This window comes from Notechis scutatus, chromosome 2 (genome assembly GCF_049901735.1).
Source record: "Notechis scutatus isolate UNSWTSFEM ecotype Mainland chromosome 2, rNotScu1.2, whole genome shotgun sequence".
Classification (NCBI taxonomy): Eukaryota; Metazoa; Chordata; class Lepidosauria; order Squamata; family Elapidae; genus Notechis; species Notechis scutatus.
The window spans coordinates 141210063-141226618 of record NC_142010.1 but is presented as its reverse complement, the minus strand read 5'-3'; the positions used below and the strand labels follow the sequence as shown (position 1 = coordinate 141226618).

General features: G+C 39.8%; 2 long non-coding RNA genes across 2 annotated transcripts in view; one reads left to right on the top strand and one right to left on the bottom strand.

Moving 5' to 3' along the window:
- The window catches only part of LOC148132284 (uncharacterized), a 20818-nt gene extending 19927 nt beyond the window's left edge, over positions 1 to 891 (bottom strand). Inside the window, exon 1 of the long non-coding RNA XR_015747803.1 lies at positions 831 to 891. This is a non-coding gene — a long non-coding RNA (uncharacterized LOC148132284). The remainder of the gene's footprint in view (positions 1 to 830) is intronic.
- Positions 1 to 16556, top strand: part of LOC148132283 (uncharacterized) — a 24069-nt gene extending 7513 nt beyond the window's left edge. Inside the window, exons 2-3 of the long non-coding RNA XR_015747802.1 lie at positions 15664 to 15907; positions 16323 to 16556. This is a non-coding gene — a long non-coding RNA (uncharacterized LOC148132283). The remainder of the gene's footprint in view (positions 1 to 15663; positions 15908 to 16322) is intronic.

The window sequence follows — 16556 nt, the reverse complement described above, 5'->3', positions numbered from 1 at the left end:
GATCTTTCTAATCAACAAAACCAAGATCAACATTTCATTTTTTTTCTTATTTATTTTTATTTACTTATTTTATTTGTTTGTCAAACATGTACAGGATAACAAGAGTAGGTATGAACATAAACATGAACAAAGAAAGTCAATACAGATAAATGGGGACAGTAAAACAGAGACGGTAGGGATGCTGCTTTGCTTATGCACGCCCCTTTTAAGGACCTCTTAAGAATGGGGTGGAGTCCACAATAATTTTTTTTAATTCTTCAAATTATTCTTCTGATTCAATATTAAGGCAGCTTTGTGTCTTCTTTCCTTACACGCAGCTACCTCTATGGCTACCTGGCACATCTGTGGTCCATTACAGCTCCCCTTATTAGCTGGAATGTATGGGAACAGTGGTGAGATTCAAATTTTTTTACTACCGGTTCTGTGGGCGTGGCTTGGTGGGTGTGGCTTGGTGGGCGTGGCAGGGGAAGGACACTGTAAAATCTCCATTCCCTCCCCACTCCCGGGGGGAGGTTACTGCAAAATCCCCATTCCCTCCCCACCCCACTAACCTGCTTTCCAGCTCTGTTCTCCTGTGCAGGGCAACAAAAGAAGACCCAGCCGATCAGCTGGGACTTGGGAGGCAGAGAATAGATGGGGACAGGGCCAGTCAGAGGTGGTATTTGCCAGTTCTCCAGATCTGGTCAGAACCTGTTGAAGACCACCTCTGGATGGGGATACCCCTAACACAGCATATCTCAAGGTGGATTCCTTCAATATGTTTTAGTACATCTCCGATCAGCCCCGGTTAAACTCATTCAGTAGATCCCTCTGACAAACTTTATGCTGACCTGAGTTAATGACATTTTTTTCAGTTGCAACTGGACACCGGAGACGAGGAGGGTGGGCAATCTTTGGTGACCCGAGGGTGCATTTGAAGGGATGCTGGACAATCAGGCAAGAAAACGATCGATAACATATTATGTGCCAATTCCCAAAAACTCCCTGCCAACTATCTAAAAATTGCCAAGGTTGAGAAACACTGCACTAGCGGGACTGGGGCTGCAGCTGGCTATTGTATGTTTAAACTCAGGGGAAGAGAAGTTATTTTTTTAATGTTATTATTAAACCAGGAAAAAAAAAAAAGCTGTGCAGCTTTTTAATGATCCTTTCCCACCGAAAATAGAAACAAGACTCCATTTCCAAGTAATTTGCAGCCCAAACTTAGCGAGATTTCTAGAGGCCACTACACAACAAAAAGGATGAAGATGACATTTAGTGCCCCAAAACTTGCTCCTTCCGGGGTGCCTTTTCCCTTATCTCCACCAATCCTGTTTCCTTAGTTCTAAAAATAAAAAAAGGAAGAGGAAGGGAACCAGCAACAAGTATAGTAGCAGCTGGAAGTCATCCTGAAAAGTGGGAGGATATACAGGTAGTCCTTGATTTACAGACAGTTCATTTAGTAATCATTCGAAGTTACAACGGCACTGAAAAAAAGTGACTGTTTTTCACACTTACAACCATTGCAGCATCCCCCATGGTCACAGGATCAAAATTCAGGTGCTTGGCAACTGACTCATGTTTATGACGGTTGCTGTGTCCCAAGGTCACGTGATTTGCTTTTGTGACCTTCCGATGAGCAAATTCCATGGGGAAGCCAGATTCACTTAGCCACCATGTTACTGGCTTTAAAAAAAAATGCAATGATTCACTTAACATCTGTGGCAAGAAAAGTCATAAAACGGGGCAAAACTCAATAAATGTTTCACTGAGCCGCTTTCCAAAAAGAAGTTTTATGTATTTATGTTTTGTGTTTTGTTTGTCTATGTTTGAATTAATAAAACGCTGGAAGAATGTTGGAAGAGAATAATGAAATTGTAAATAAGACAGATGGATACAATGAATATATACAATCCAAGGCAAAAGAAATATAATTGAATAGGAAAGGGAAAAATAAAGAGAAGTTGGGAAAAGATATGAAGTTGAACAGATAAGATAAATATACATATTAAATTGTGCTTGTATGGAAATGTGATAATTTGGAATTATCCTGTCTTTAAATAAGATGTTTTATTTGTTTTTCAGAAAAGATGTTCTATGTTATTATATTCTACGTTTTGTTTGTGTATTGTTTTTAAAAATTAATAAAATTTGTTTAAAAAAATAAATAAATGTTTCACTGAGCAACATAAATTTTGGGCTCAATTGTGATCACAACTCAAGGACTACCTGTATAGTGAGCAAGGTTCAAAAAAACAAGGAAATCCAGTTGCCACCTGAAAAAAAAAAGCACTTTTTGGATAACCATGACCTGGATGACTGAGACTCTCATCTCCATAGACTCTCAGGTTAGGGGAAAAATACTTTATCTGGTGAACTGTCAAAACTGCAGTAGCTGCCATGCTGCAGTCAGGAAGTGGGTAGAACTAGACAAGGTCTCAGCTGAAGTTGGGTTGCCCATTGATTTGCTAGTGTTCAGGGTGGGTGGGTTTTTTTTTTTTGCTCAGTCAGATTCCTTTTTGCATGTTCTCCTTTGTGATTTGTACTGCAGAAATTTTTATGATAGTTTTATTGCACTCTTTTAATTTGTAAAACTGCCCTAAGTGGGCTTCTAAAAGGACAGCGTATAATCTTCAATAAATAATAAATCCATCAAAGCAAACTGTACCGGCATTTATTCTCTGCAAGATCTTCCCAGCCACTCTTTCCCCATTACAATAAGGCACTGTCCCAGTTCATCTAAAGATACAAGGCAGACAGATGTCCTTATTGAGCACTGACTCTCACCCCCTTATTATATTTAATTTTATTAATTTTTCTTCTTCTCCAAAGCGGGAGCAGAACTGGCCATTTTTCAGCTTGTCAGCTTCATAGGCGGGAATTAACTAGCGACGTTTTTTAACAGCAAGGAGATAAACTTTATCATTGGTCCGATCTGCAGCAATTAGCCAATGCAAATGCATTTATGCAACAACCATGTGGAAAAGGCCCTCCCCAGTTCTTGTGCCCAGCTTTGGAATGCTAATGCAAGTGAAGATGAAATAATTAAAAATGTTTTGAAACATATCCAGGGGGGTATTTTTTGATAGGGGCAGCATCTTACAGGTTCAGCCCATGATTAGAAACAGCAATTACATGATGCTTTTTCTTTTAGCGGCACATTTTCAGCTTGGAATCCTCCAGGTGTTACCCCTAAAATTTCCAAGGATACCAAATTGGAGAAAGCTCCCCCAGTCAAACCCCATGAATAGGGGAAGGGGACACAGCTTCCAGCTCCTTCTTCTCCCCTGACATAAATCAATAAACAAGCTATTGAATGTGTTTGAACCAGGTCTGATATTGATTGGTGTTTGTTTTTGGTCTACAGTACAAAATGGCAGGATGCTATCTTTGAGCCTTCGTTTAAATTTCCCACAATACCCCAGAGTATTTGGGCACCCAAGTGCATTGTGGGAAATTAAAGACAACCAAACGGTCTGTAATCATACATTGTTTGGACCAGTCCATAAATATATTCAACAACCCATCCCAAACTATACTGGGGACCAGCTGAGTAATCCCCTAGGAAAAATCTGAGATTTTCCTTTGTAATATACAGCTTGACTCATTCACATGGGTCGCCTGAGTTGAGAAAGCAGCTCTGAGTGCTTGAGGATGTCATGAGTGGTACAGTGAGAAAAAGGACTAACCTGGAGGGATAGGAGGAAGAACCACAACCAAGACAATGGTCAAATAAAAGTATCTGAGCCCAGGGTATAAATGTAATCTGTGTCTAGAGTATAAACCAGAGGTGCTATTCAGCAGGTTCTGCCCAGTTCTGGAGAACCAATAGCAGAAATTTTGAGTAGTTCGGAGAACCGGCAAATCCTACCTCTGACTGGCCCCACCCCCATCTATTCTCTGCCTCCCGAGTCCCAGCTGATTGGCTGGGTCTTCTTTTGTTGCCCTGCACAGGAGAACGGAGCTGGAAAGCAGGTTAGTGGGGTGGGGAGGGAATGGGGATTTTGCAGTATCCTTCTTCCCCTGTCACACCCACCAAGCCACGCCCACAGAACCTGTAGTAAAAAAAAATTGAATCCCACCACTGGTATAAATGTAATTTGAGTCTGCAGTATAAATATAATCTCAGACCAACCCTCCCCAGTTCTTGTGTAGATAAAGGTAGGGAATGGAGAGGCACTTCAACTTAAAAGATTCTGTTACTGTAACATTATAATAAAAGTAGAATTATAACTCTTAAATCCTTGACTTGCAGCTATAATTCAGCCCTGAATTATGGTAGTAAATCATGGCTGTCATTAAATGAGTCTCAATGCGACTGCACCTGATGTTATCACCTTTTTGCAGTGGACATTAAGCAAACACTGGACGTTAAGCGAACCTGTTTTTCCAATTTATTTTTCCCCGAAACCGGAAGTACACGCTGGAAACTGGCCAAAAAATTTTGAAAAATTGTGATCAGCTGACCACAAAATGCTACAAATGGCCATCAGTGTGGTCATGTGACTACAGGAATATGTGTGCAACCATCGTAACTTCAAAATGGGTTAGAAATAGCTTTGGGGAGGTCTGTCATAACTTTGAACGGTTAGTAAGCAAGCAGTTGTTAAGTGAGGACTACTTGCATTGGCATGCCTAACTTGGGTTTCTTAATCTGCTTCACCTTGAAGCACTGATGCTTGTTGTCTGCCTGTGGACAGCACAAATGTTACATTCTCCAACATTCGGTGGTGAAATTTCGGGGTTTGGCTGGGGTGGAGGGAATTCCTGCCTCTTCTGCACTTCTCTGTCGCTGGGAAGCCCTCAAAGGGCAGTCCTTAAACTCCCTCCCAGCAACTCCTCCCAGTAACTGGATTCTTGTGCAACTCACCACAAAAATAAACAGCACCAAGTGAGGCTGAGGAGAATGTATTGGGGAGCTGCTGGGGCTCTCTTGCAGGTCACCTGCTGAAGCGCACCTGCTGTCTCATGAGGTGGAGCACTCAGCATGGTTGTGATATCAGGATGACACTATTCAAAGTGCAGGGCAAACATATTTCTGGGACTTCATGTGTGTGTGTGTGTGTGTAAACAGTGGTTGCTTAGCGATCTCAGAATGACCCCTGTTTATCCAGCAACTCGCTGCCCCCTGCTGTTTGATCTTTGAAAATGCAAAGGGATTCTCATAAGGGAGAATGACTACATCACCATCAGTGGTGGGATTCAATTTTTTTTTAATTACCGGTTCTGTGGGCGTGGCTTGGCGGGCGTGGCAGGGGAAGGATACTGTAACATCTCCAGTCAGAGGTGGTATTTGCTGGTTCTCCGAACTACTCAAAATTTCTGCTACCGGTTCTCCAGAATTGGTCAGAACCTGCTGAATACCACCTCTGATCACCATCATCATGGTTGGTCCCAATGTCAGCCAGGATGTTTAGACTGGCTTTGGCATTTATGCCCACCCATCAAGCCCTTCCCAAGGACCTGGGATAGACAGATGTTGATGTTTGATGGTGGCAAAAGTATTGTTGTAGGATGTAAGTGCTTTTCAAGTAAAACTTCCTTTTGCAATTGACTGACGGTGATGCTGTCAATGCCCAATGGTGTTCAAGCAGTGCTCCAGATGCTTTGGGGTTTCACAAAGGTGCTCATTATTTTTAGTACTATCCTTGTTTTCTATTGCCACAGTCATTTATCCCACCTTGTTTATATATAAATCAAGGTAACAAACTTACTTAATACTCCTGCCCCTTATTTCCCAACAACAACCTTATAAGATGAGTTGGTTGAGAGAGCAATGGGCCCAAAGTCACCCAGGTGGCCTTCATGGCTAAGGCAGGACTAGAACTCATCATCTCTAGGCCAGCACCTAAACTACTATCCCAATTAGCTCTATCATTCCTGCACAGTGTCCAACAAGAATTAAATATTTTCTCCCAGAGCCAGAACATTGTCTCCATCTTCATGTGCACAAGAATAATCTAAATGCAGAACCAGAGCATATGGTAGTGCAGTGGTTAAAGTGCAGTATTGCAGGCTAACTCTGCCCACAGCCTGGAGTTTGATCCTGAGGGAGCTCAAGGTTGATTCAGCCTTCCATACTTCTGAGATCAATAAAATGAGGGCTCAGATTGTTGCGGGTGAATATGCGAATAATGCCTCTACATTGTAAACCACACAGAGAGTGCTGCAAAGCACAATGGGAGCAGTATATAAGTCTAAATGCTATTGCTATTGCTATCCTACAGCATATTCATTAAATGAATGGGATTTTGAGTTTAGATTTTAGAGTACTTATAATTTTCATTATAAATTATTATGTTTATATTTTATTTTACATTGTGCAGATTATTTATATTTAAAATGATTCATAATAATCATTTATTATATAACCCTTTAATATAAAAATAGGGAGGGATTTATTTTAGCTTCCTTTGCAGATTATAGCTTGTCTGGCTGGCTGGCTGAAGTCACGTAGAGCTATTCAGTCACTGGCCCATTAAAAAAAAAAAAAAAGAATTTTGCTACCACAAAGACCAAATCAGCAGGAGATAAATCATAATGACCTGGTTAGTTCCTTGGGTGATTTCCAGGGCCCTGGCAAGAGTTCTGAGTTCCAATAGTTTAGCAACCACAATAACAGAAGATCTTTTCTCCTCCAGAAATTGGCTGAAGTTATGAAGAGAGAAAACAGGAGAAGGTTTGTGAGCAAAAGGATCTGTGTCCAACCTCAGATCTGATACACAGAGTAATTTCTGCATTCAGCCTGTGCTCTGGAAATGCTAGTCCCATAGTTTTGCATTGTCTGAGGAAGCCTCTGTTTTGTATCAGGTTCTAGGGGGAAAAAAGTAGTTTTCATAGACTTAACGTTAGTCTGATTTGTTATTAAGATAGCTTCTCTCTCTTGGAGAGAATTAGCAAGAGGAGGTACAGAGTTTTCCATTCCTGACGCATGATTTGTTGTTTGTGTTTCAAGATGTCATCTCAGGAGGCCTGAAAGATATTTTGCAGGACTTAAAATAAGTTAAATTCTTCTCTTGTTTTTATTATGCTCTTCCTTCAAAGAATTGGGTACACATTGTTTTTTCCCACACTTTCCTGTTTTGTCCCGCAAACAAACCGATGAGTTAGGTTGAGCGCACTAACTGCACCAGCTGTGTTGTAAATAAAGAGCTCTGTGGATCTAAATGGGACGGGCAAACGACAGCTCATAAACTAGAGATTTTTCCTATCAGCTGCATGCATTTCTAAAAGCAGCTCCTGAAAGTGTAAGAGATCTTTTTTTTTTTACTATGCATTGATATTTCTAAACTGAAATGAACTGACTTTGCAAAATGCCTGTGCCTCTTTTTATTGCTAACATATAAGGCAGCATCTGATGCAGGGCTCAGGATTTTATTTAGTGCAATTATTTGCAATTCCAACCAATGACAAAACCTTGGCCAGGCGTGAAGGAAGAGTGAAGAAAATGGACAAGTAAAGAACTATTCAATCACAGATCTTCAGACCTGTGAACCCACCCTCTGCTGGTAGAAAGTGATACTACAGCTACTAACCGAACCAATGACAAACGCATGGATTTTATTATGGAAGATAGATCTATCACCAACCATTAGCTAGGACAGTTTTATTTATTTATTAGATTTATATCCCACCTTTAATTCAGGAGCTCATTAAGCCTTCCTCCACACATCTGGAAGGCATTGGGTTGGAGAAGGCTGTTTTAATTAGGTATTCCCATGTCTCACACTTATTTTTTTAAATCCAACTCAGAGTGAACAAACAAAAAAAAAAAAGCAAGGGCTCGTTATTGTACCTCTGTAACCAAGTTACAATTAACCATTTTAACACTGGCACCTCTTATCCAGGATCTTCATATACATTATAAGCTTAGCATTTTGTCCTGTTCTTTAAACATGGATTAAATGTTCTTTTGAAAAAACAACCAATGTGTGTTTAAAACACACTATTTTGCACACACTATTTTACCTACTCCATGGACTACCTCTGGGTGCTTCCTTCTATAGCCACTTGGAACCAGAATCACCTTCCTTTGCAGTGCTAGTCAAGGACGCAGTTTGCCCATAAAACATTTTCCTCCTATTTCACCCTGTGCCATTTTTCTGTGCCTGTTAATCCATTTGACAGAGTAACAGGAAGGGTGCAGGGTAAACCACGATCCAGAATGCTTCTCACAAGGGTTTCTGTACCTATGAACTGTTAGTTGGGCTATTTCTCAATAAGAGTCTAACATTTTTTCAGAAGAACACTAAATCCACGTGCAGAAGTGGTCCAGAAGACACGTTACCAATGCAAAAGGCTTCTGTGCCTGAAATCGGTCACTTGGGCCACTCGAAAAGGGTTTTTTTCCTCCTTCCTAAACACCTGCCACTTCTGTCACTTCTATTTCATGTTGAGAAGTGGGAGGGGGGTTTGATGTCAGAGGAAACCATCACCATTATTCCTTAGAACTTTTATAATAAAATAGAATAGAATTCTTTATTGGCCAAGTGTGGTTAGACACACAAGGAATTTGTCTTGGTGCAAATGCTCTCAGTATACATAAAATAAAAGATACATTCGTCAAGAGTAAAGAATCGTAAGGTACAACACTTAATGATAGTCATAGGGTACAATAAGCAATTATTCATAATTCAAAAAATAAAAGTAAGAACAGCATTTCTGTGTTTCATTCCCAAGAGAGAACATGGCTCAGCAGCTGAGGTAGACCAACTTATGCTAGTAAATTTTCTCCAAACTGAATAAAATTCTCTCTGTTCCTAAATCCTGGATAAGTTCGTTGTCCCTATCCTCCTATACTCATCCAAGTACCAATCACAGAGAAACAAGAAAACAAGAAAAATAATTTTTAAAAATTCAAATAGAGGATCCTTCAGAGGCAGATCTATGGGGAGCTTTGCATGGAAATGATCTAACAACTCAGCAAAATTTGCTAGGCTTTTCGTATGAATAACTTCCTGTCAGTAACCTGCATTGCTTTTGTAATCTGAGGCCTATTTGAAATGTCTACTTTCTATCCACTTTTGCTAGGAGAATAATTGGCTTCAGCCTTATTTAGAGATTTCCTGCTTGTCAAAAAGATTCCTCTTTCTCCCTTGGTAATCTATATACTTGAAACTCTCGCTTCTCCACCCCGTTTTAAACCTGCTTTGTTGGGAAATCTCTGACGTGTAGCCTCTTGGTTCTTCTTCAGGGCTGCAAGGAACACGCAATACCATGTCCCCCCCAGTAGTAACAGGCCATCCAGAAAGTTCCCTCGGGCTCTTATAATGCTTCATATAATTTCAAAGAGGAAAATACACTGACCTCTTACATCTTCTTTATTTAGAACGTATGCCTTTGAATCCTATTAAGGTACTACAAATAGTCCTTGAGTTACGGTAATGGAGCTACTGTCATTAAATGAACACGGTGCTTGTAAGAGTGAATTCTGTGGTTGTTAAATAAACCCATCGTTCACCCTGGCATGGTTTTGTGATAAAATGGAAGTAAGGAAAACACAGTCACGTGACAGTGGGATGCTGCAAACAGCTACAATTGTGACTGCGTTGCCAAGTGCTCAAAGTGCAGTCAGGAGATGACTAACTTCAGATCCAAGTCATAAATTGCCTTTTTCATGTGGGTCAGAATGATCACTAAGAAACCAGTCGTAAGTCAAGGATTACCTTGTACTCACTGAAATGGTCAAAGATACGTTGAGATGCTCGTTCATCTTATGGAGTATGAGCCTGTTTTGATAGGCCTCACCCTGCCCACCATTTTATGAGAGTAAATTTCCCATTGCAGCATGTTAAGAGGATGCTCATGAAATGCTCTCAAAATTACCCTTGACCCCAAAAGGACCTCTGCCTCTTCCATAAGGAGCCTGTAAATACATTAGCCTGAAATATCTATTCTTGGGCTGAAATCAATAGATCTTTTGCCTCCTTGTGTACATGTGGATCTGGCCAAGAAACATGCCCGAGAAGATTTGGGGTAGGAATGGGATTCCTGCTTGTTTATCAATTTGGAAATGAATAGAAAATTACCCTAGCCACGGTTGACGTTGGGCTAGATGCCAGATTATAAACTTCTCAGGGCAAAGACCTGTTTTCTTTATTTGTGTAAAGCTATACATATAATAATGATACAGAGCTGATACTATTGGTGAATAATACACTCCAAACTAAAACAAAAAAGCCAACCAATACCAATTCCTTGAAAACATGTAGCCTTTACAGCAACTTGAAATCATGTTGGCAACACAGCACTTCAGTCCTGGTGGGTGGTCTGAGCGATGGTGAACAAGTAACTAAGTACTGCTAAGTGTTCCTAACTCAAGAGACTCTGCCAATAGCTTATTCAGTTCAGTTCTGTCCATATTATCCTGCATTCCAACAATCTCTTTTAAATCGCAGATCCCAGCTAGGAAAGTTGCCACTCCTAGTCTAAAGCAATTAGAGTTAAGTGAATGGCTCTCACACCTGAAGATGGATTTGTTCCCCAGTTGGAAAAGTCATATAAACCCTGGGAATCTCTTCTTTTCCCTTTTATTCAACCGCTGATATTTTAATAGAGAATTGGGTGGATTTTATGTAGCAGCTTTATATAATCAAGTCTAGTGTTTAATAAACCTCATAAGTAGAATAAGATTTGCAAATGGAGGCGGAGTGATTGAGAAGTCCTAAGCATTTTTCACACACTGTTTCATTCTCTGGCATATTGTTTTTAGCCATCTCATACAGAGCAAGGTTTATAGAGCCTAAAGTCTGTGCTAAATACCAACAATACGTGATAGTCACTGGAGCAGAAGTGATAGGACTTAGGAGCCTCCAGGACATAGTTCTTCCAGCCACTTGCTCAGTTTCCTCTCATTCAATGATGGTTACACATGGAGACCAAAATGAAGGAGTGAGTAACAGCCATTACGTTTGAGGATAAGTTATAGGACTATGGAATGCTTCCCAAATACATACATTTTGGGAATTTTTAATGCTGAGAGATGGAGGTGCTGGGTATTTAAGACTGCAGTTCTCATCAGCCCCAACAAATGACAAGGAAATGGAAGCTGCAGTAGAAAACATCTGGAAGACAGCAGCAGCCACTGATGCTTCTGATACACATTAGTGCAAGCTAATGGGAAACACAACTGAATTGCCAATACTAAGAACCGAACATAAATAAGTCATAAATTAGGCAATCCTTTCACAGTTTAGAAATGAGAACCAGAGATCAATTCCCATTCTAAGTAAGGATGCTATCCCAAAGGCAGTAAGTCAGTGCCACCTCAGTGCATGCGGGAAAAGCCGCCTTTTCAACAGGGGGAGTCCAGCCACAAATTTTAATCCAAAAATGGAAGGAAAACCTCCAGCCTAAAAGGCAAAAAGGACCATAAGAGCCATGACAAAGCCTCGGCTTTCCAGGCAGACATTCCAGGCTCAATCCTCAGTACTTCCAAGTTAAGATGGAAAAAATCATCACAAGACTGAACTGGACCTTCTTATGCTCAAATCTTGGACCAGGCTGAATCTGGAACATCTTAGTCTGGTCTGGATTGGATCTACCTGTACTTTCAGGCTGGGTTGAATCGTTTGCTGGTATGAATATGAAAAGCGAGAGACTGGCAATGGGCCATCTGTGGTTCTTGCCTGTTTTCCATTGTTCCCGCAGTCCAAATGATAGGCCCAATACATCCTTTTCCTGGCAAGGCAGCTGGTATATAATGAGGCCAAAGAATCCTCCAACCAGGTGTTGGCATCTTCCCAAGCTTCAGCATCTTTGTGTGGTTGCCGACTAGCTCAAAACGTACTGCCAGGAACCCATAGGGCACTTGCCAACCCCACAGGTGAGATGCAGCTGCGAGCATGGTTGTTCGCATATGCCTCTGGCATCTCTCCCCAGATGAGGTGGGGCAGATCTGCGTAAGGAGAGAAAGACATCTGGCCCAGCAGAACAAAGAAGTGCCACGTTGGATCCATCTTGCAGCCTTCAGATAGTCTGGAAAAGAGCAGGAATGCAGCAATCCTCTCCCTGTTCCCAACCATCTAAGGCGTCTACTCCCTTTCTTAAGTCATTCAAGTGTCTGGCAGAGGAGCTAATGTGCACTGCCAAATAAATGCTTAGTTTTATTTACTAGACAAGATCATATATTCACCAGCAAAGGGATTTTTTCACCACCACCCCAGCACAGGATTACAAAATAATGAAGAAAAGATGTTATCAAAATCCCAACAGAGTAACACTTTTGCGGGCCAAATCGAAGGTCAAAAAGAAGGTATAAACTTTTGCAGTATGCTTCAGCAGCAGGTATGTTTAAACAGGTGGGGTGCTAGAAACCAAGTTGTAAATAAAATAATAGTGATAGAAAAGTAGCTGAAGTTGATGGGGATAGTTCGATGAAAACATGGTTTGCTTAATTGGAGTTTATTTAAACAAGCCAGAATTGACTGAGTTTATGCAATATGCATGGCATAATTGTGGCTTGGCATCATTGGAAAATCACATCTGTGAATCATTTATTAAACAAAACAGTTTCCTGAATTGTGATTTAGAGTGTGATCCAATCACCTTCGTGGCAATATAATGTGTGTCTTCATTACTGCAAAACTGGCACAACAATAGTTGTGTTGTGTGGCACTAGAGGATGATACAAATCACTAATGAGGAAATAGCCTGAACCAATTCCCACATCACACAATAAGTGATGCATTCATAAACAAAGTTTGGTTGCATAAATAAATTTATATATTTATATGGTCAGAGTCACAATGGTTTTTTCTTCATCCTGATTGGTTGGGAGTCTTGGTCTGTGTTTATTGGTCTTGGAGTTTGCTTTGTTCTGCTTGATTGGTGTTACTTATATCTTCTGTCTGTTTTGTAGCTTTTTTTGTCTTGATTGGCTGGCAACATTGTGTTTCCTGTATTGGAGGCCTTTAGTGCGGCTTAGCTTCGGGTAAATGGACAGCTATCATTTAATAGGAAGCTAAGTTTCATCTGGGTGCCTGGTTGGGGTGTGTTTGAGCTGGAGGTATCAGGGGGAGTCTGTTTGTGCCCAGGTGTTTGCCTGGCTTGTGGTGTGGAGATTTTTTTGTTTTGTGAGTGCAGGCTTCCAAATAATTGACAGTCTGGTGGAGTCATCTATTCATGCCTTCATGAATGTATGTATGTATGTATGTATGTATGTATGTATGGTATTCAGCTTTGTTCGGGTATTTTCCCACGTCATTATAGTTGTGCTTTTAAAGTTGTAGCAGCGTTTGGCAGAATCTTATCTGCCATCATCAGATGAGATTCTGCCGAAACGTTGCTACAACTTTAAAAGCACAACTATAATGACGTGGAAAATACCCGAACAAAGCTGAATATCATACATGTAAGTACCACGAAAAATTAAGAAAACACACACACACACACACACACACACACACACACATATATATATATATATATATATATATATATATATATATATATATATATATATACACATATACATATACATATACATATAATATACATATACATATACATATATATATATATATATATATATATATATATATATATATATATATATATATATATATATATATATTTATATTTATATTTAGTTATTCGGGTTTTCTCCTGCGTAAAATTGGAAGTATCTAGGCGACGTTTCGATGATGCCTCATTCATCATCTTCAGGCTTGTGTCTTCGGCTTTGTGCTTCTCAAAGAATTATATAGAATTATATATATAAAAATTATATAGCCTCCCATCTCACGTATGTGACTCTGACCAGCGTGCAAAGTTAAAAACACAAAAATAACACAACAAAATAACCATGAATATAACAACAAAAATCATTTTTAAAAACAATCTGGGGGACAGTGTGTTCCATTCCCTTAGCAATACAGCCACTTGTTGAACAGAGTTCTCCAAACTTGGCAACTTTAAGACTTGTGGACTTCAACTCTCAGAATTCTCCAGCCAGCCATGCTTAAAGTTGCCAAGTTTGGAGACCTCTGTGTTAACAGTTCCCCAGATCAGATTGGAAAACTTAAGATCTTTTCAGAAAGATGGTTGGGATGGGGCTAACCTGACGGGGGAGGAAAGGAAGGATATTCTAAAGAACAGCTGTCTTCCTGGAACCTATTAGATGACATGACTTTGCAACATACCTTTCCTGCAGACCTGATGGGGTGGCTAGATGTGATTGGAGAGAGGCGGTTCTCCAAATGACCTGGCTATTAGAATAAACCCTCAAATATTGGAGAACTGCTATTTGTAGCACTCCTAGTCTGTCACATACTTAGTTCCTGCAACCATTCATCATATATTTTAGCTTCCAGCTCCCTAATCATATTTAATTGCATTTCTCTGCATTTTTCCTAATGTCTCAATATCTTTTTTGTATTGTGGTGACCAAAACTGAATCCAGTATGTGATTCCAGTATGCAAGTCCAAGTGTGGACTTACCAAAGCAGTATAAAGTGGCACTAACATCTCACATGGCCTTGATATTACCACTCAGTTTAAGGCAGGACATAAAAATACATTAATTTTAGAGAAATAATGATACAAGTTTTATAGATAGTGAAATACGTGGTATTAGCAAGAGAAAGAACAAGGAACTGTGAAATGCCAAACCATAAGGATAATCTATCGGTCACAAAGTCATATTTGCCAAGATACCTTGTCTCGCTTGTAACAAAACCACAAGCTAGGGAGTTTAGCAAGATAGGTTTGTGACATCCAACCATCCTAGCCTAGCAACAGGGGATGGGGAAAGCTGTGTTTAAAGTAACCAAGGAATGACTGACAAGTTATATTTCTATGTTTTGCCCCTTCTAGAGAAGCATATAGGCATGTGCTGTTCAATAAGAAAGTTGTTCAGAAGTGACTCTCGCTAAAATACTCCGAACCTGTTTGCGCAAATAAAACCAACTTATTTTTGGATTCCAAGGTCTGAGTCTCATAATTTCCTGCAACAAGTTGATGCAGCCTAGAATTACATTGGTTGTTTTGGCAGCTGCAGCATACCGTATGACCCAATGGGTCTAAGGATATACATATTAAGCTATCTTATGCTCCAAATACATACAATTACAGCCTGGCTTAGCTTAGTGTGTGCATCCTGAACACTCAGCTAAATATATCATGTTAAGGTGGCGTAGACAATATCCAATGTAGGTTTTGTACGAGTGTCATAACAATTTCAGATTACATTTAAGTGGGCCAACTGAAGAATGACAATGATTGGTCCCCATTCTTGAAAATATAAAATTCATTTTTTAAGCTGAAAAAAATGGGTTAACCTGGAACAGTCTAGTAAACGTCTGAGATGACTAAATAATGTACTGTACTACAATAATTATAACTGGTGATCCAATGAGCAGGAATCTGTTCCTGATAAATGTTGTTGCAGCCCTGCACTGGGCTATCTGACAGACGCTGGCTGCTAGAATTCAAAAATGATAGCGTTAAAGTCTCTATTTAAAAAAGCCTCAGGAACCATTATTGAGAGAAGCCAGCCAAAAAATAATAATAGCCTACCTTTCATCCTCTGTGATTCAGCACCAAATTTATGTGCACTTGCTGGGTTTTTCTTCCTATTCTGTATTGTGAATTATTGTATGATTATCTTGGTTATCTTGTCAAGATAATCATACAATAATTCACAATACAGAATATTCTTTTTATCTTGTTTTATTTGTCCTGCAGTGCAACAAGTCAGATAGAAAAAGAGGATTCCCGCCCTCTGCTGGTGAAAACTAGTACTACACCTAAGTCTGGATGACATTCCCAAAAGCTCTTGAACGACGAGATTTGGATCGTCCTTATAGCATATAATTTTGGGAGTCCTCTGCAAGATTGATAACACAAAGCCCAAGGCCAAGAAGGCAGGCTGGAAACAGAGTTCTTCCAGTTCAATGGAAGGGACAACAATCTTTACCAACGTTGACAGGTGAGGGCGCCCTCTTCTGGTAAGAGTTATTGTACTCATAAAATAAGGGCCACTCTTATTTCAATTTGGAGAGGTGTGTACAATATGAAACTTTACTCAGAAATAAATCTATAATAGCATTTAATAGTGGATACAGAACTGAAGCTTAGTTAATCAGTATTGTGAACTTAACTGGAAATTAGTCCCTTTTAATTCAGCTGCTTTTATTTTGCAATAAATGTAGAAGGCTAGACATAAAGACCACTCAATAGATGATTCTCAATAGATTATACGAAACAATAGAGAAGCTGACAAGGAAAGTTTTCTCTTCTCTTCTATTGGAAGGAAAATTTCCTCAGAAATTATAAACATGTCAGGCAACTGTTAAGACAGAGCACAAGTGTTTTTTTAATTGCTAATTTAATTTAATTTACAGTTTCACAGTCCCCAGAGATATACTTAGTAACAACTAAGGGGTCTCCTGTTTGAGTAGGGGGCTGGACTAGAACACCTCCAAGGTCCCTTCCAGTTCTATTCTGATTGATTGATTGATTACACCGAAGAGGACAACGTCTGAATATGCAGAAAGGGCACCTCTCACTTTAGACCAATGTATTCTAGATAAAGAACCCTGCCACATGCTTACAAGTAAGACTGTAGCTATGTACTA